This window comes from Lemur catta, chromosome 1 (assembly GCF_020740605.2).
Source record: "Lemur catta isolate mLemCat1 chromosome 1, mLemCat1.pri, whole genome shotgun sequence".
NCBI classification, from domain to species: Eukaryota; Metazoa; Chordata; class Mammalia; order Primates; family Lemuridae; genus Lemur; species Lemur catta.
In genome coordinates this window covers 55,836,904-55,857,167 of record NC_059128.1, presented here as the reverse complement: position 1 = coordinate 55,857,167, position 20,264 = coordinate 55,836,904, and the positions used below count along the sequence as shown (strand labels likewise).

Here is a 20,264-nt window from a genome sequence, read left to right as displayed (position 1 = left end):
TTAACAGTATGGCTTTTTAAATTGTAAAAGTATAGTTTTTAACATAAGTTTACTCTTTACAAACCCACTATACATGACAACTTAACCAGGAGATATTTATTAAAAAATAATTACAATACCAAACTGTTGAAATAAAGGAAGTTTAACAGTTTACTTAAGAAAGGATTCAACTATCAGGTCAGCCTAGGCTCTTCTTATCTTGTTAATCAGCTTCCATCTGCAGATTTACTCTGAAAAGCTACACAATAAATATTATAATGCTGCTTAAAATACTATGCCCAAAATTGTATGTTTTTCATTTGTAAAGATTTATTATAAAAAATTCCTATATATCTTCTTCTTTTTCTAGAATCCCTGCATTTTCTCAGCAATTGTTCTCATCTTGAATGGAAGACTACTGTTGCTGTAATCCTTGAATAACTCCATGCGGTTAAGATAAATACATAGCTGAATCTGTATGTCAGGAAAAAATACCTAGTCAATTATAACACTGAAACATGCAGGAATATTTGCAAAGAGTCCACAGGACTCCTAAATACTGTCTAACAAAGCATCTACAGGGCACTGACACTGACAGAAAAATACTGTACTTTCCTTTCACCACATTTTCTCCTCTGATATTATTGACAAGCAACCAGTACCTTGAAGTGTTGTTGCTTTTGAACAACCCACTCCAGGCTTCCTGTTTCAGCAGGCCTGATTGTGCTGTTAGCACAGAGAGGGCGAGAAAGAGAGAGAATATTTCTGTTGTTCACGAAAGCAACTATGGAAATGGCTGTCAAAATGTAGAGCAGCAGGCAGCAACATACAATTATCAGGAAAAACTCACATGCTGACTTCATGTCGTATAGTTCCTGAACTGAGAAATCAGTTAACCTTTCTTCTACAACTTTTAAAAGTTTTCCTGCTGTATGTAGTGTGGTATGTTGACAGGCTTTACATAAGACATTTAAATAAGGATAATAAAAATTTGCCTATTCTTTTTTCACCGCATTTTTTCTAAAACCCTTTTTAATATTTTCTCCTCAAAATTCCTTCTTTTTTTTAAATTGCAATTCAATTATTCTAGTTCTACAATTCTAGAAATTGTAGACCAAGTCTACAACAAAGACCAAAAACAAAAAAATGAAACAAAGATCATTTAAAATGAGGATTCAGTGGGAGATATCATGGCCAATTATATTTACAAAAGTTTATTTTGAAGAGAAACAAAAGCATAAGAATTAAAAGTAAGATGATATTCATTATGCACCTGACTTTGTGACACCTTTTGCCCTCTAAATGGCCTGTGTATTCTCTTCGTGTGTTACAATCTATTTTATGCATCAAATATTGAAATAAGCCTGAATTCCAATTCCTGGCAACTCATTATTTTCAATTCTTTACACTGGGGTTGAACTTCAAAAGAATTTTACTTCTGAAATGGATAGTAACAGGACAACATGCTATATTAAAATGGTCAACGGTAAGGATTTTATGGGAGGATAATATAGACATTTTGGAGTCAACACAGAAAAGTAATACAGCACACTTTTAAAGAGGGTATATGGTTATAAACGGAAGAAGATGAAACTGATGGTTCAATCTAAATAATACCACATATCTCACAACTTGTTGGAAAGTACTTTTTTCATCGGGGGAGATTCACAGCTGCCGAATTTTCTGCAGTTAATAGAGTCCTTTGATTCACAGCAGTGCCCCTTGTACAAAAAATACTGGCCTTTGTGTATTACCAGAAACTAATTTTCTATTTGGCTGAAAAGGGAAAAATGGGGTTATTGCTTCTCCCTCCTACAGAGCTTTTCATTATGCCTGATGCACTCAACTTCTAAGCTCTTCTGAGAAAAAAAATAACTGAAGAGGCAAGAGGTAGAAAAATGAGCTTGTTAGCACATTAGAAGTGAAGTATCTTGGTGGGCCCTAGAAATTCCCAGTGGTGTGTTAACTTATCACTCTATGCATGCTGGCACTGATAGTCTCCCAATTGATCACTCTCTTTTCGCACCAAAGGTGCTGCCAGGAAGCAAAGGCTGAAGGCCCACAGGAGAACAGTCTGCTATCAAAACAAGCTGTTTTTAAAAGTCTCCTTGAATGGGTAAAACGCTTCATGAAAAGTAGGGTGGAGACACCTACCTGCTTTTAAAATGCTCTATTTTCAGAGGGCCTATAAATGAAATATTTTACTTTATCTTATTATATTTAGAGCTTATACAAAAATCAGGCAGAAAGAAAGCAAATGTTAATATTTCTAAAGAAAGGAAGATATTTTTAATGTAGTAAATTCATTGAAGAAAATGATTTTCTAGATAAAACACATTTTTGGAGGGTAATTCTACTTTGCTATACAAAAGGTAGTTTTAAAAACTCTGAAGAAACCCTAATACCTAGCTGGACAAAACTAAAATTATTCAGATATAACATTCATTTTGTATAAAAACACATGTATTTAATAAAATTACAATAAATCTTCATTAGTGAAAATAATGCTTTCTAAAATGATTTTTTAAAAGTTCAAGTGTAGGTGGTAGAGTGAAGGGAAATATTAATCCTTAACGATTGATTTTAAATGAAAAACTACAACACTCATCGCTTATTAGGGCAGGCTAATGTCTGAAGTTTCCTTTTTGGGGGGCTTATCTTCAGAAAACATTGTTAGTTTGGTAAATAATTATAGTATAAGGTAACTCACCTTCTAACAGCTAAATGCTCTTTATAATTTCCAAGTGTGATGTAGCCAAACAAAATAACAACATGAAAACAAACCAACTCAACCTATAAGACTTACATCTTTTCCCTTTTTTACTTTGGAAAACATATATTAAGGGGATATAAAATAATAAACTCTAATTACCTATGGTTCTTAGTCCACAACAAGGTGCTTTTTGTAATCTAGATGATAAAGTTCCAAACAGTGCCATTAGCATCTGCAATCGTAGCCATAATCCAGGAGTTAATTCCTGTATCTCCTTATAAGAGGTTAGACACTTATTCCTTAAAAGGCAGCTCTCTAGGGAAGAGTTATTAGTACCTGTACATTGAGTGGCATACACAAACTTGATAGCTAGCAACAATAGGACAACTCAAGCTATATTCCCACTGTGTGTGTTGCCATTGAAATTAAAAAACTGAAATGGGTAGGATGATAAAAAGGTAAAGGTAAACTAATAAAAAAAAATTTAGAACAAAAATTAAAGTACAAGTCTAAGTTAAGGTTTTTGTTGTAATTTTAAAAACAACTCAAGCCAAAATTAGCTAATAAAAACCATTTGATGAAGGAGACTTTGAGCTGGTAAGAATCTTTAATACAGAACTAGCCAATCAAAAGAAATAACACACAGGTGCTGCAATCACAGCAATATAATTATCCACTAATCCTTCGTTCTACTTTCTGCAGAAAGTAGAAGAAAGAAGCTGAAGAGGGAAGGAATATTGTTATTCTAAAAATAAAACATTTTCTGTAACAGAAATCATTTAATTCTAATCTGTACTTCATTAAGTTAACATCATTGTATTTTGATGTTGTTATTGTTGTTTTAGAGACAAGGTTACTCTATTGCCCAGGCTGGAGTGCAGTGGCACAAACATAGCTCACTGCAGCCTCGACCTCCTGGGCTCCATCTCCTGCCTCAGCCTCCTGAGTAGCTAGGACTACAGGTGCGTGCCACCATGCTTGGCTAATTTTTAAATTTAATTTTTTTTTTTTGTAGACTTGGGGCCTTGCAATGTTGCCTAGGCTGGTCTCAGACTCCTGGCACTCTACCAATCTTCCTCATTGGCCTCCCAAAGTGCTGGGATTACATGTGCAAGCCCCCACACCCAGCCAACATTATTATGCATTTTAAATAGCTACTCTTGATATTAAACTTCAAGATCAGCTGTAAAGAAAGTGGGGTTCAATTTCAACCTGGTCCCGAAAAGATATGCATGATTTCTCTGTCAAACAGTTTATCTGTATGTTAAATGGTGATACCATCACTTGCTCCTATTTACTTCATAGAGGTCTTGAAGATAAAGGATATAAATACACGGTAACCCAAAAGTGCCCATAGATCTGTGCTGAAAATAGTTTATTTGACCTTTGGCTCACATCTTTGTAAATAGCAGGTGCTTATCTCTAGGAGGACAATTTTTTTTGTCAGTTTATGAAGTATACCTGGTATTCATGTGCAAGAACTTCTTGATAAGACTGCTAATATTTCTTGTTTGTGTTATGTGCAGAGTGACTTTTGATTTATTCTGATAAAACGGAACTCTGAGTTCTTATGGGGAAAAGATGTAATATGAAGAAAGGATACTGCAGAAGGTTGAGTAGTATCAAGGATTTTACCTTTAACAAATAGGGGGAATGGATAAAAGGTTGATTTGGTATTAAATCTCCACAATAATTTTATTACTCTGGTATTTCTGAACTGCTTTTACTGTTAGAAAAGGAAAAACTGTCAGTTTTGTGATTCCATGGCACACCCAGTAAATTGTATAAACATTTAGCTCAAATGTAATTTGTGACCATTCTTTTTCTTTTGAGACAGAGTCCCACGCTGTTGCCCGGGCTAGAGTGCCGTGGCGTCAGCCTAGCTCACAGCAACCTCAAACTCCTGGGCTCAAGCAATCCTACTGCCTCAGCCACCCGAGTAGCTGGGACTACAGGGATGCACCACCATGCTTGGCTAATTTATATATATATATATATATATATATATATTTTAGTTGTCCAGCTAATTTCTTTCTATTTTTTTTTTTTTAGTAGAGATGGGGTCTCACTCTTGCTCAGGCTGGTCTCGAACTCCTGCGCTCAAACAATCCGCCTGCTGGGGCCTCCCAGAGTGCTAGGATTATAATAGTGAGCCACTGCACCCGGCCTTGTGACCAATCTTAAATGGAAATTTTTTTGTGTTGTAATATGTTGTATGTGAGAATGAATATAAAGTATAATTTTTATAAAAATGAATTATGAAAATTATAATTATAAGCAAATATCAAATATTTGTATTATTGCTTAATTTTTTTTCCTCTTAAATTCAGGTTTAATATTTTATACCCTAAACAAGAAAAAGCTCTTGGCTCCTTTTAAAGTAAAGGCAAGCATGAAGTGTTTATATCTGTGTTCAATGGTGTAGTTTCCGGGATTTAAGGCCTATACTTAAATTCTTAATTTAGTAAGCTCTTGCCTACACTCATATATTTCTATGGCTTCTATACAGTTTTAGCACTTAGGAATTTCACCTCCCTTCTCTATATAGAAGATTCTAAGAACGTAGGAAGAGGGAGAGTTCCAATAGTAAAAATTACTTACAAATTTTGCCTACTGACTTAAAACATTTTTTGGGGGGAGCACTATTTTAGTTGAGCAGATTAGAGCCAACTATTCAATATTCACAAAGTTTGTAAGGTTGGTAGCTTGAAATTGGCTATGGTGATAGTTTCCACATCATGAACCTCAGTGACTGTCACATACCAAACTCCCCATCCCCACTCCCACCTCCCCATCCTTTTTTCTTGGGCTTGTCCTAATAAACTATGCTTTCTTAAGAAACACTGTCTGGGCCCTGATTCTTGGGGGCAGATTTTGGTGGTCCTTCAATGTCACGCCTTCACTTTAGAGACCAGTAATCCAGCAATTCTATTTATGTTATTTAAATTTTAATTGTCCATTCTGTGGTTACAGACTAGTGGGGAGACTAAAATCATGGGGACAGAGACCATGACTTTATTTTTATATCTTCAGCACCTAACACAGGGCCCAGTAGTACTTAATGACTGTTTATAAATTACAGAAAATGAATAAGGTTGTTTTGATAGTGGATTAGGAGATGTCTGTTATGCTGACAGCCCCTTTCCTCTAATCCCAATTTGGCTCCCTGGAGGCAAACATCTTTGGGGCAAATATAGTTGGAACTTTCCTAGGAATAGATTTATAGTTTGAATCTTACTTGTGAGAAAGAGTTTGGTTCCACCAGGCCCCTTGATCTTGCTGACCTCTTTGGAACAAAAAAAGTGAAAAAAGCACAATGTATAAATACGTAAGGTATAACATTAAGAGAAAAGAAAGCTGATAATTACTTATACTATAATAATTTCCTAAAGAAAAAATGCTAGAAACGTTGAAGGCAATTACAACTCATAATTTAGCACTGAAATAATAATTTTTGCCTAATGGAGTGACAATTTTAAAAAATTTAAAATTTTTTAACAAATTCTACAATGGTATAAGGCAATGACTTCAGTTAACCTAATTCTATTTGCTTAAGTGGTCATCTGTAGAGAAGGGGGAAAAAAGGAAACAATCTCTGAGAAAATCTCTATAGATAAATGAAGGGTAATTTCAAACCACAGCAGGTTTCCAAAACTGCACTGTACACCACAAGAACAGAGGTGATGATACCCTCTAAAAATTTTGAATATTGAGGTTTTTAAAAAGGCCATTTTGGGAGGGATTATCATAAGACATTTATTGAGAATATTTAGGACAGTTTGAACTATAAGAAGGATACATCCACCAACATTACTTTCAGGAAACTTAGCAAAATCAGAAAAATGTTTATTCAGCAATAAGCCTTGCCTCAATGGAGAGTACAGAGATTTGCTCAGATAAACAAAGCTGCTGATGGGTAGAGCTGGGATTTGAATCTGTGTTTTAATTAATAGTCCAGTTTTCTTTCTACATCTAATCTCAATGATCTAGGTGTTGTGGTATGAAAAAACAAAGGTATGTTAGTTATCTCAAAGACAGCCAAAACAATGAATACTAGCTTAAATTCTAAGACTGGTAATTTCTGAAAGATATCTATTTACTAGTAAAATACAATTTTACTATAATTTACTATAATTATTATACTATAGTAAAATCCTTATATGTTCTCAAATAAAAATGAGAAAAACCACATTTGGCACTTTAGTTTTAAAAGGCCTTGAAATATCTTAAACATTCTGAGGCAATATCACTCAGGGCCTTGAAAACATAATGAAAAATAAGAATTTTATTGGAAAAAAAAGAATTCTATTGAGATATGGTATATGGGTAGATATATTTTATAAGTACATCTCAAGAATTTCATGGTGATTAGCAGTAGTAAAGTAGTATATTTTCTTGAAATATACAGGGTAATGAAGTATCCCATAGACTAATAGGCACTGTTCATTTATAAGATGAAGGAACTGCTTGATGCATAAAGCAAGATCTGGTAAATTTAAGATGTGGCAGGGGGAGGGATATTCCATTTCTTTCCTACTGTAGCTAATTCCTTCAAGAAACATGCAGTCTAATTCATATGCAGTAAAAATAAAATTCCCCTAAACAAATAGCATGAATCTTGGTATTAATATTGTTTGTTTATACCATGTTAACAGAAATTCTTCTCAGTCTTCAGGTTATGACAAATTATTGTCTATTTTTATGATGGCTTATATTAATGAAATTCTTTAGTAGTTGATACTATCTACACTATGAAGGAAAAGCTGTGATTTGTCAGAGCAGACAAAGCTGGGCTTTAATCCATCCTTTTAACCATATTGCCAAGTCTATATTGTTTTCACTGCGTCTCAATTAGGAGACAGGCAGGACACCTGGTACTTCTTTATCTAACTCCCATGGGCTGCCAGATGACTCAAAATCCATAACAGGTGCTAAGGCAGTGTGAGGATAGCCCTATTATTGAAAGCTGGGGTTGAATAAAATTTGGACTACATATAATTGCTCATAATCAGTCAATTACTAAATGAAAACATTAAGTAAAAAGTTGATAAGCCCAATTCTACCAAAGTTCATGTAAATACATTTAAAAAGATTAACCTTAAATAGGCTTAAAATTTTAAACCTACCTAAAGGCTCTGAAAATCTTTCCTCATTTAATAATCTAATAATCATTGGTGGGTTCCAAAAATCACTGACATGATTATCCAATATGTATGTGTATATATATATATTTCACTTTTATGAAAGTTGTATGAAGCAAAACATCTAAAAGAAAAACTAAGTTATGTGGATTCCAAATTTAGTGAAATTAAAATTTTGTACTCTCATTCTTGGTAAGATCTACTTGAAAATATTAATTTAGTAATAATGAGACTTTCATTGTACAGAACTGCTTCAAAATCATTAGTATTATAGTAAGAGCTTAAAAAACATTGGGGGATAATAGAAATAATTTTATGTTCCTTTTGAGAACAAAAATTTCAGTGCATTAAAGTTGGGGAAATAAATGTATGTGTTTGAACTAAATACTAAAGTTGAACCCTGTCAGAAGATTGCAAAAAGGAAAAAAATAACCAAATAAGTAAAATTTTACAGTTGTCAATTACTTAAGTGTTATCTCTACCTAAATGTGCACTAATTTAATTAAAATTTTGTTTAAGTGCTATAATTATTGGGAATACAAAAAGAAGTGATTTTATTATCATAGTAAGTAGTAACAAAGTACAGCAAACCGTCATTTAAGACAGTGTCATAGAATCTATGATAAGCAGTATATTGGCTTAAACTAATGCACTATATGCCCCCAGGGAATGATAGGCTTAGACACTGGACTTTAACATCAAAATCTATCCATTAATCTTGACTTAAATATAATCTATTCTGCAGTAAAAGGAAGAATGGGCATTCAATGAATTACTGTTTTTGAAATACTGCACTGGTGCCCAATTACTAAAATCACTTAAGGGAACATAAGGAGATGGAACACTAGTAAATTTTACAGATTCACTAATTTTACAAAACATGCATTTGATTTTCTCCAAATTTTGCAAGAGCATGCCATTTAAAAAATTACAGATTTAAAAAAGTTTTGTTAAAATCTCTCTCTGTGATCCTACTTAGGAACATGTTGCATACGTTACAATATTGCAACATAATTTAGTCAACTTAATTTCAGCTGGAAAAAGAGAATCATCTATGGAAATATACTGTGGGGTTAGGATCCCTGGAGGCTGAATACAAGTTTTAATTTTTTGTAAGGTTGTAGATCACTGTTTGTTTGCAACAGACCTATCAACTGCTTGTTGATAAGACCAGAAAAAAATGGAAGGGGAGAGTTTATGCAAATATCCATGTTTCATAAAAAGGGAAACAACCCTAACATTTAAAAAATATCCAAACTAGACAGAATTCAACGAGGTAACCATGCATGACTGAAACTGTTATCAGCTACTCATTTAAATGATAAATCTGGAATTTAACCTTAAGATGTGCTGACTAATTTATCTTCAGTGGATTATTTTAGCACTTGCAACTGTTATACAGAAAGTTAATTTACATTTCTATATTCATATGGCTTATACGTATTCAGATACTATTTGGGAATCCTAAAAAGCAAACTGCAAATTAAACCAAATTTATGACCTTATCTGATATGTGAATTGTGGTGGTTTTAACCTACTTTTCATCACTTACTTTTTTCTGAAGATAAAAAAAATATTATTTTTATCTAAACAAAAAAATAAGGCAAAACCGACTTTTGCTCTGCTAAAGTCTAGTGGGCTAAAAATAGATAATGGCATGTTAACAAGGAATTACTACAGGTGGTTGCTTACATATATTCATTTACTTCATTTTGATGGTAGTTATGTGCTAAATAAAAGTCAACACTCCTATCAAGAGAGTAAGTAAATGCAGAAATATCAGATTCTACAACAGCTATTTTTGCTTCTTCTCTTTTCTGAACAGCAATTAGTAAAGCAACCCCTTCCCCTCCTCCCTAGTGCTGTCAAGCTGTTCAGAGCAGTTTGCAACTCGACAATGGTACCATTGTGAATGCTCTCTGGGCTTCCTTCCCACAGAGAGTTAAATGGGCAGTTCCTGCTGCCCATGATTGGTGTCCAGTGAAATAATACTCAAGAGCCAGGTTTTATCAGCTTCACGCCAAAGAAGTGAAGCCAGGGAACCCAAGCCTTCATATCATACTGGACCATATGCCAACCCTGATGGCCCCAAAGGTTTATCACTAAGAATCAGGATCCATCATGTCCCTTGTGAAATTTCACTTCACATACCTTATGTGAAATGCAAAGCTTCACTAAAAACTGAACCTTCTTTACAATTGGCATGAACAGATGGACGGTAACAGTGGTTTGGCAAGCAAAAGTTAAGATTTAAATAGGCTGTATTCTAGTGTTTGAGAGGAAAAGCAGTTAGAAGAAAATGGAGATTTGTGACCCATAGTTTAATTTTAATTCCATTATTGAGTTATTAAAAATATCAAAAGGCATAATGAAAAAAATGGATTAAAGCACTTCAATTCTTATGTCAAATAAGTTTAAAGATTAATTTCAGCTTTACATCCTTTTTTCTTTGCTCTGAAATCCCCAAATAGCATCTGAATCTACAGTGGTTTTCACATTCAAACAAAGACTAGAATAAAACTTGCACATTATGTAGTAGGTGTGAACAATAATGTGAGAATACTAGTATATACTTACCACTAACAACACAGGATTTTAAACACAGGAAAAAAAAATCCCTATTCTAGCACAGGTGAGAAGTCAATAAAGATGGAAGTAGACAAACTTCAAGTATGGTTGTTTTTAGGAAACACTATAGGTTTGCCCATACCCTGATGTAGTTCTCGGTCTTTCTCTGGTGTACTGTGTTATGACCTGACTGTCTAGATTACCATACTGTTACACAGATAAGACTGTTGTAGTGCTTTCTTTTCTTTTGCTATATTTTTGCCAGGAAGCCAAGGGTAATGTAAGAAGAGGATAAAAGTACTTAATTTATCAGTAACATGTAAAAGCATAATAGTATATAAAAGCACAATAATTGCATAAAGTATTTTTTAAAGAAAAAGTGTAAAGATTATGCAAGAATGAAGAGTCTATCATGAGTTTATAAGAAATATAAAAATATTTCATATTTTCTTTTATAAATGATAAGTATGTGTAAATAGTATCAAATGTTTAGAGACCTTCCTAGACTCATTAAGAAAAAAAAACACTATTACTGCTATTAGCCTGGCAATTATTGCTCAACTAATTATTAAGCATATTTTCAAAAGGCTTCACTAGAAAATGAAAAAAAAAATAAATTCACACTGTAACTGTTTTGGTATTCAACAGGTAAAAAGTATACAAAAGCAGAAGGAATTGTTACCTTAGACACTGGCTGTCATATTACTGTAACATCAGAAAACCACGTCTATTTTGATTTTTTTGCTTGATTACATTATCTGGTTTTGACCTACTTCTCGATCCTCATCTGCCACTACTCTTTCATTTGCCTTATAGCATCAAGTAGTGCTGAACTCCTTGTACTTCTTGACCACATCACACTTTTATGCCTCCATGACTATTTTCCACTCCTGAAAAACTCTTCCCTGATCTTATCTGCCAGGTAAAGGCCCATATGTCTTTGAAGTAATTACCAGAACCTGCTTCCCTTATTTCCTCTTCCCCACCCTACTATCATCTCCCACTTAAAATTAAACACCTTTATTGTCATACTTTGTATATAACACTAATGCTGGACTCTCAGAGTGCACTTCATTCATACATTCACAGAGCTCTCCTTTTCTCCAAACCGGACTGTAGTACACTCTTGGAAGTTGTGACTCTTTCTATTCCTAGCTTTTCTCTCACAGTGCCTCCCACACAGAAGGCACTCAATAAATATTTGGTGAGTAAATGAATGATCCAAAATTAATTTGCTTAGCAATTTTGCTAATACTTAAGTTTGTCATTAGTGCATTAAGTTCTTTGTAGAAGATAAAAATTTAAAAATCTCTAGAATTAAAACAATGTTAATAGAAGTTGGGGCCATATACTGATGTCATTTTTGTGAGCTCCCACAGTTTAACAAGAGCATTATTGGTTCATATTAGTAAAACCTTAAAGATTGTCTCTACAGAACATTAAGAGACAATGCTATTTTTGTACATACTGGTTCAATTCCACAGAATGAAACTTTATTATCACAAAGTTATTATAGATCAGAGAAAATTATCATTTATTGCTTTTATATCTTTTTGAAAGGACAGATTTGCTAGACCAAAACTAACATCCTTAAAGGTATGCAATAAAAATATTCCCCTAATATTTGTAAGGAAGCTCCTCAAAATAAATACCAGTATCATCAACAGGCATAAATTCACGTTCCTTGAAAAGATCAGCTGAACAAATTAAAACTGATGTAGCAAAAAATACATTGGAGTCACTGCAGAAAGTGTTACACACATCCAGGGCCCCTGTTTAAATAACTACTTTTTGCACAGATTGGAAGGTTTGGCAGCAAAAATCCAAGCCAAGGGTATGTTTAAGCACGGGAAAAAAATTTTTAATAGCAATGCCATGTCTTTAACACTGGCGACTTAAATGTTCCAATTACAGAGCAGATTGTTAGGTAAATGTTTATCTACTCTTAGAGAGGTCCTACTATAATGGTTATTAGCAATGGCATAATGGCTGCAAGCATTTCAAAGACCACAAAACCTGGATTACTTAGCTGGTGAGACATTTTATTTAAAGAATTATTTTCTCTTTTGAAGCATGAATGATCATAACCATAGATCTTACAGTATTTAACTAACAGATTTGTCCATGAAGTTTAAGGCCTTCATTTAGAAAGTATGAAGAACAAATGGCACTTACAAGTTATTGAGAGCTCCCAGTGGAATCACTAATGTAGGTAATGCAAATGTTCAAGCAGCAAAATTGAAGACTTCAGCAGCATCTAGACTCTCACGGCTGCCCCCTACTGCTCTCCAGTGGCTACCACTTTCCTTGCCTTATGGTAACAAAGTGTGAGCCTTCAGAGCTACAGCTACATACTACCTCCTCTTTGGAGGGGATACCAAGTTGTATTTCCCCAAGACAACATCTGTCACTGTCTTCAAGTCAAAGGTGTCTTAGCTGACTTTTCTCCCTAACAGATTCCACTTCCCCCCCATGAAGTGAAAACCCTAATGACCTCTGAAAATTATCTTCACTAAATTATTAATATAATGCCCTCTAATAAAAACATACTACCGATTGGTCCTAGGTTTCCTCTTCTTACCTACCTAGTAAGCTCTTAAGAGTTGTACCATAGTTTGATACAAACCACAAACTATAAATTACTACCCCCCAAACTGGGGAGTTTTCCATTCTTAAAAAAAAAAAAAAAACCTATGTTAATTATAAACTTCAAAAACATAGATAATAAATCCATCCATCCTGTTTTATTACAGTAAAGCACTACCTACTATCATGGGGTCAGGCACTATGTTGGAAGTTAGTGAAACAAAGAGTATAAGGCTTGTTAATATGGGCACATACATAGTAAGTACTATAATAAAATATTTTGAGGCACTGTAAACAATTTTGTGTAGTGAAGCCGGTTTTTTTTTTTTTTTACAAAGGATATTTGGGTCATGAATAATGAGTATATTAGGTAAAAAAGAGTAGAGATGGACATTCTTGGGGTAAGAATATGGGCCTGAAAGAGAAGGGGATTCAGGAATAATGACTATGGTTCACTTAGGAACACACAGTGTCTCAGGTGTCAGTGTGGCAGGAGCTGACAGTTAAGGATGGGGGATGAAGCTGGGGAGGAGTACAGGTGTCTGATAAAACCACAGTGAGAAATGCGAGGCTGGAAAGGTAAGATAAAAAGAATTGCTTGCAGGTGGTCTAAGAATTTAGACTTGTTTCAGTAAGCAGTTAAGAGCCATTAAGTATTTTAGTATACTGATGCTCCTTGACTTACAGTGGAGTCACATCCTGATAAACCCATCATAAGTTAAAAATTTCATAAGTTGAAAATTCATTTAATATACCTAACTTATGGAACAACATAGCTTAACCTAGCCTACACTGACATTAGCCTCCAGTTTGGCAAAACCCGTAACACAAAGCCTATTCTATAATAAAATTATTATAAAGTATTTTGAATCAAAATCCAAAATTTGAAGTACAGTTTCTACTGAATGGCATATTGCTTTTGTACCATCATAAAGTTGAAAAATTGTTTAAGTTGAACCACCCTAAATTGAGGACTGTCTGTATTTAGGTTTGTATTTTAAAAGAATATTTCCAGTGTCAGTGTAGACAGTAATAACATCATTAACTACCATGTAGCTATCATATTCTGAGCTCTTGCTACATGACAGACAGGCTGCTTAGTGCTTCACGTGGATAGTTTCATTTTATTCTTACAACAATTCTGAGTTTGGTATGTTATTATCCTCTTTTTATAGATTAAATTAAGGATAGCCCACACTTATTGATGTTACCTTCTGAGGAAATGATCTACAAAAGACAGTAGATGTATAAAATTGTGTAGTTTCTCAATAAACTCATTTTCTTCTAACATGAAATGGCAATAATATTGACGGGGCCCCCTAAGAGGTTTTATAATGTTCTATCATAATGAAAGGCAACTGCATTAGTGGACCCAATCAATTACATTTCATTTAGTTTTGGCTCTCATACTTTTGCAACAGGTTCTTTACATTTGATAGCAGAACTGCAGGGATAACAAACTGTGACTAATTGAAAAATAATCATTGACTTCTGGTAATCTGTCTGATAAAGTTAAACAGAAACCCAATTCTGGCATTTAAGAAAAAGTCAAATCTAAACAGATTAGAAGAAATCAAATAATATTGGTTGTGGTAGCCAACAATATTTTAAACCTAGGAATAAAGTATTTTCTAAAGATGCCATTTAATTGTATAATATCCCCCATGCTGTATATTAATATTTCAGAATATTAAATTTATATAATATACATATTTAATATATGGATACAAAGCCCCAAACTGTAACTTATAAGAATTGTTAAGAGACATGTTGCATTCCATCCACTCACCCTTTGAGGCCCGTATTTTCTATACATTCTTTCCTGATCTTCTTACTCCAAAGTAATTTCTTTTTCATTGGAACTCTCACACCATTTTATTTATAACCCTACTAGGATACGTTCACTTCATCCTGTACAAATATATATCTTATAATTATTAATGTACATGTTATTCTTTCCCTATTAAATTATAAGCTTTATGAGGACAGGATTACTGTCTGATTTTGTCTTGTATCCCTCTAAAATTCTTATTATTACTGTGTAACTGATCAATAAATATTTCTGAAAGAAGAAAGCACACTTCTATTTCTTGACCTGGTGGTGGTTAAACTATTAATATAATTGTTCATCATATAGTACATTTATAATTTATGTACTTTTCTCAAATTATATTTTGTAATAAGAATGGATAAAAAGAAAACTTAAAACAAGATATGTTGGTTAATTTTCTGGAAACTTAGCTGGGTCATGGGACCCAGGTTTTGGTCAAACACCAGTCTAGATGTTGCTCTCAAGTTATATTTTAGATGTGATTACCATTAGAGTTTGGGTAAAGCAGATTACCCTCCATAATGCCATGGGCCCCATCCAATCAGTTAAAGACTTTAAGAGAAAAAACTGAGGTCCCCTGAGGAAGCAGGGAGTTCTGCCTTCAGACTCAGACTGCACCAACTGTTCCTTGGGTCTCCTGCGGATTTTGGATTTGCCAGCCCCCACAACTGTGTGAACCAATTCCTTAAAACAAATCTCTTTTTTCTATTAATACATACCATATTGGTTCTGTTTCTCTGAGAACCCTGAATAATACAACATGATTATATACTATAACTTCTGAAAATTTCTATGTATAATAAATCTCACATTAAAAAAGAAAAAAGAAGCCAGGCAAGTAGCTCACGCCTGTAATCTTAGCATTTTGGGAGGCTGAGTCAGGACAATGGCTTGAGTCTAGGAGTTCAAGACCAGCCTGAGCAACAGTGAGACACCGTCTCTACAAAGAAATAGAAAAATTAGCTGGGCATGGTGGTATGTGCTTGTAGTCCCAGTTACTTTGGAGGCTGAGGCAGAAGAATTGCTTGAGCCCAGGAGTTTGGGGTTGCAGTGAACTATGAGGTGGCCATTGCACTCCAGCCTGGGTGGCAGAGTGAGACCCTGTTCCTACCCCCCTGTCCCCAAAAAAGAAAAAAAAAAGAAATAGTATATACATGATAGTGTCATATTTAACATTCATATATTCAGAAGTCATAGTCAAAATATGCTTAGGATTAAAACAAATAATGATGGCTAAGATTAAACCTGAAATACCTCTGTGGTCCAACGGTTACCCAGAATCTGTCTGGTCTTCCTCACCAGTGTTGCATTTCAATTCTAACAGCATGATCAAACCAACAAACTGAGCCCAAGAGACAAATAAAAAAAGTACCTAGCTGAAAAAAATCAGAGGTTACAAGAAAATACTTTTCAAGTACAAGTAATGCAAGAAACAAGTGAAGTGAAGGAGATGTTTCAAAGCTTGAAAGGCAGTCATCAATACTGACAGATTACTGTAATTCTGGCTGCCAGCATGATCGATTTGGGTAGCATATGACAATCAATATTGTCCTCAATCAGTGAACAACATTAGCTTCATAGTTACAGAAGATGTTCCTAGGATAAAATTTAAACAGTATTTAATGATCATAAATAGCACAATTTATGCTGTGGAATCTTAGTGGGTACTTTAATTGGGCATAAAATAACTGACCTATTTCAGAATGCTTGGTTTTTTTCCTTAATGAGAACTTAATCTGGATATGACAAAAACATATATTTTTAAGTTTAATACATATTTCTGAAATAAGTATTTAAAATTAAAATGGACATACATATACTTCAATATCTTAAAATGTCTAGTTGTAATTTATTATATAAACTTTCATTTAAAAATCAAATGACCTACATGTACGAAGTAATTTTCCCCCAACATTTAGAATACAGAACTTTGTGCATTTTTGTGAAAGATGATTATATGTTCTTTAGATTAGCAAAGGCTAGGGGTATCTCTACTATAATTTACAGCATGGGAAAACAATTTCCTATAGTTTATAAATTCAAGATTCCAACTCAAGAAAAATTTGTTTGGTCTATCTGATTTAATGTTTTTAATCTGTGTTCCAGAAGCAATTTTGCTGGTAGAAACTGTTCAGATTTGCTGTTTAAATAAAGCGTTCACATTATTTTCAACTGAAATCATCTCTTTACCCTAGAATTTTCTCTAATGTGGTTATTTATTAACATCTCAGTGAGATTAACTATTAGAAATGTCATGAAATAGGCCTGAAAATCCAACCCAGTCAATCAACCTACCAATCAATCAAACATAAAAACCCAATTAGGCAATTCCTTGGTGTTAGGTAGAGTTGTTTTATACCGACTATAATCTTCACACATAATAGAATTAATCATTGCACAAAATAATGTAACATTATTACATTTACTAAGCACACCCAAATTCATGATCTCACTCATCTTTACAACAATTCTGACACGGGTATTAGTCTTTTTTGCAGATGAAGAAAGTGAAGTTCAGAGATTCTGTGACTTAACCAAGGCAGGGCTTGAGTTAAAAATTAATGTTTTCTAAGTGCAAATCCAGCTTTCATACCTCTAGTGTAACATGAAATCTGAAATAGAAGACTATGAATTTGGATGTAGAAAAAATAATTAAGCCATATCCTCAACATTCTTGATTTTTGCACTTTTTAACTACTTGGTAAGGTATGTATCTGTACCTCGGGTCAGAAAGTTTGTGTTTGTTCAATAAACTGAGTTTCTGAGTGGTTTTTTTTTTTTTTGAGTTTCTGTTTTATGACACATGAGGCAAACAGAATTTTGCATTACAATATGATCTAATCTATCACATCACTTTCCAAAAAGACTGAAGGCATCTTTTTTTGCTTTTACCACAAGAAAGTATAAACTTTTCCATATCTACCTCTGTGTTCAACTTGCAGTTGTGTCCTAAATGAAATGCTGGAGGACACTAACCCTCAGGATGAACATTAGAAATCAGGTGAACCGTGAAACAGGCAAAGGTCAGAAAGTAGACATCCTTGGTGAAGCTAAACAATGTGGATGAAATTATTTTATGGATAATAATCTGTATATTCTATGTAAGATTGGTTACTGTTCTAGAGGTATTCAGGAGACAATATATTAACTGAAAAGTATACTCCAAGAAATAGATTAAAACCTCAAAGTTTTTATGAAAGTATAGGATGAGTATCCCTAATCTGAAAATCTGAAATCTGAAATGCTTCAAAATCCAAAACTTTTTGAGCTCCAACATGACATTCAGAGAAAACACTCACTGGAGCATTTTGGATTTCAGATTTTCAGATTAGGGATGCTCAACCAATAAGTACAATGCAAATATTCCAAAACCTGAAAAAATCTGAAATCCAAAACACTTCTAGTCCCAAACATTTTGGAGAAGGGTTACTCAACCTGTATTAAAATGAGATGGAAATCAAAGGAATTAGGATTTAGAAGTAGAAGATTAGGAAAGGGAGAATCTGTCAATAAATACCTTGTTTTATACAAATGAAAAAGATACTGTATCTGAGGAGTGAGTGGGGCTGGAATTCCTACAAAGGCATATGGTGTATGGACCTTAAAAATGGTAAACTGTGAGTATAGGTTTTATGCAATTCATGAACTTCCTCATAGCTTATTCCCATCTGGGTGAAGCAACTCAAGATTCCAGGCCCCAAATACGTGAACCAGAAAATGACCCTGATTTCTGCGTGAGTTCAGCAGGGTACACAAAAACTCAGAAGGGTCTTCTTGAATAGTTCCTCCTAATGCTTCAAAACAATAACAGACTATCTAGTTTTCAAAACTATCTTCAAAAACAATCAATGGACTGTATAGTCAAAAATAAGTGATTTAGAAAATAAACTTTCTCCATGTCTATTCTACTCACTGAATTTGTCCACTAAAATTTCTTTTCAATTGGTAGATCTCTATTTAATGGATTTCTCCAAATTTTATTTTTGTTAACAAACAATTCAAAGCTTGTTTCAATCCTTATCATTTCACTAAAATGACTACCTCAAATTTGAGTTTTCAATTTAAAGTGAAGACATAAATGCCACAAATAAGAAATACTATATAGGCCGGGTACAGTGGCTCACGCCTGTAATCCTAGCATTCTGGGAGGCTGAGGAGGGAGGATTGCTTGAGCTCAGGAGTTCGAGACCAGCCTGAGCAAGAGTGAGACCCTGTCTCTACCAAAAAGAAAAAAACCAGCCAGGCATCGTGGCATGCACCTGTGGTCCCAGCTACTCAGGAGGCTGAGCAGGAGGATTGCTTGAGCCCAGGAGCTGGAGGTTGCAGTGAGCTACAATGACACACTGCACTCTACTCAGGGCAACAGAGTGAGACTCTGTCTCAACAATAACAACAACTAAAAGTGAAATACTATATAAATGTTATTAAGCTTAATCAAAGTAACACGCCATGATCCATCTGTAAGTCCGTTTCACAGCATCAGAGTACATAAGAAATTACATAGGAATCAGATTGCTTAAGTCAGTTTTCATTAAAAGAAGAATGTATACATGTTAGACTACCAAGTTATGACAATAAATCCACTTCCTGTGGAATGGAACCTAAGATTTTTTTTAAAAAGCCTTCCTTTTGAAGCTGAACAACATTTATAGTTTATTATGTAAAATAAAAATGTTTTTAATCATGTAGAACACGTGTATTGAAAGTACAAATTTATTTTAGAAAGGAATATCAGAAAAATATTTAAAATTTAAAATTTTGTGCATGTTGTGTGCCAGGCACTGTTTAAAGCGCTTTACACAGACTGATTATTAGTTCTCATAACACCACGAGCTATATATTATTATTTCTCTTTTATAGACAAGAAAATTGAAGCTCAAGGGGTTAAATAACTTTCCCAAGGCTACAAAGCTAAGGAAGTGGTGGCCAGCATGAGTGTAGGCAATATGGCTCCAGAAGCTATGTTCTTAAGTACTCCATGTCCTCTCATACTTCTATGTCTCTGTGTTGTTCCCTCTGCTTGGAAGGCTCTTCTTAACTTTATTCATTTCTTCATTCAACTCTTATCTGTCCCTTGAGATTGGTTCAACACTTACATTTCTCAGAAGTGTCTTCTGGTACCACCACCCCTTCCAGCTCAGTGAAAGGTCCTTTGTTATTATACTTTTGGAATACCCATGCATACACCTGTTAAAGCATGTATATGGAAAACAGTCTGTTTTCCCAACTAGACTGAGTTCTTTGCAATGACTATTTGGTTATTTCTGCACCCAACAGTAGCAGGGTGCCTAGCAAATAACGGGACTCTAATTAATTAACCAAAAGATTAGTACTGATTAAAAGTATATAAAAGAAAATACATCATTCAAATATCATAACTTCCAGTATTGCGGAGGAACTCTACCATCTATATATATAACCAAATAGAAAATAAAGTTCTTAACAA

At 34.1% G+C, this 20,264-nt stretch overlaps 1 protein-coding gene and 1 long non-coding RNA gene across 5 annotated transcripts in view; both read right to left on the bottom strand.

Annotated features, from left to right (window-relative positions):
- Positions 1-20,264, bottom strand: part of RALGAPA1 (Ral GTPase activating protein catalytic subunit alpha 1) — a 218,785-nt gene that overhangs the window by 10,537 nt on the left and 187,984 nt on the right. The gene's annotated exons all lie outside the window — the stretch shown is intronic.
- Positions 173-14,963, bottom strand: LOC123650114. The gene is made up of 4 exons (XR_006739265.1): positions 14,777-14,963; positions 5,931-5,978; positions 2,852-2,924; positions 173-238 (listed from the first exon to the last, which is right to left on the bottom strand). It is a non-coding gene; the product is annotated as an uncharacterized LOC123650114 (long non-coding RNA).